The following is a 1234-nucleotide window of genomic DNA, read 5'->3' on the forward strand; positions in this document are numbered from 1 at the left end:
CCCACCTCTCTCTCGCGCTCTCTCTATCTCTCTCTCTCTCTCTCTCTCCCTCCCTCCCCACCTCTCTCTCTCTTCTTCTCTGTATGAAATCCTGCAACATTCGTTCCCATTATTTAAGTGTTATATTGGCTGTGGCTCAGTGATACCCTCCCTAAACGCCGCTATTTCTCAGGCGCTACATCTTTATCTAGACGGAGAGAATGGGTGCGTTATAGCGGTGCGTTATAGCGGTGCGTCTTGGGACGTCCGCGTCTTGTTGAGTCCTAGCTGTTCTACTGCACCAAACCAGGAGAGGAGAGCTTTCTTTATTAACGTTGTGTTTCTGCTGATGCGGCAAAACTGCAGTGCAGAGCAGAGCGGAGCCGGGAAGGGAAATGGTTGTGTGTCCTCTCTCTGTCTCTCTCTCTCTCTCTCTCTCTCTCTCTCTTTCTCTCTCTCTCTCTCTCTCTCTCTCTCTCTGCCCCACTAACGTGTTCAGCTCAAACCCTCTCACTCACACCATCTTCATTTCACGACCACGCCGCTGGAGAGCGCAGCCACGCGTGACGGTCAAAAAGACCCAAGTGGGAACTACTAGTCGGTGTTGTCGTCCGTTGGAGAGGAGCTCGAGTTAACGACTTTTATTTCTTTCGTATTATATTTCATTCTCTCTATTCCTCGTTCGTACCGTTTCTTCAGCATGGTTTTAAATTGCCTGTCAAGAGATTTACGCTGCTTCCCGAGGCGGTTCAGAGCCGTTCGGTACGTCAAAAAGGTCGCCCTAGTCGACATTGGAAGCAAATAACACGGGAATAACGTGGATAATATTAACGGTCTGCTCCAGGCGACATTAGAAGCCAATAACACTGGAAAAACGTGGATGATATTAACGGTCCGCTCCAGTCGACGTTAGAAGCCATTAACACTGGAATAACGTGGATGATATTAACGAAGACAGTACAGTCAGTCTATGACTATTTCACCGAAGCTCGTACTGTACAGTGCAGTAAAGTGATATCCACTACCTTTAAAACAAAACCGGGACTGCAAAGTTGTAGCCGTGGCTGGCTGGGTCTACCACCACCACCACCACCACCACCAAACGGAAATCCAGGTAATTAATAACATAGACACGACAGTTCGGCGTTATTATGTATCTTTAATAACTGTGGTTATTGTTACCTGGTGTTGTAGTTATTATAAGGTAATACGTGTTCAGTATGTAGCGCGGTTAGTAGACTGGATGGAGATGAGA

General features: G+C 47.4%; 1 pseudogene; it reads left to right on the top strand.

Moving 5' to 3' along the window:
• The first annotated feature begins 473 nt into the window (after window positions 1–473).
• The window catches only part of LOC106593057 (potassium voltage-gated channel subfamily A member 1-like), a 3596-nt pseudogene continuing 2835 nt past the window's right edge, over window positions 474–1234 (top strand).

Source organism: Salmo salar, chromosome ssa07, assembly GCF_905237065.1.
Source record: "Salmo salar chromosome ssa07, Ssal_v3.1, whole genome shotgun sequence".
NCBI lineage: Eukaryota > Metazoa > Chordata > Actinopteri > Salmoniformes > Salmonidae > Salmo > Salmo salar.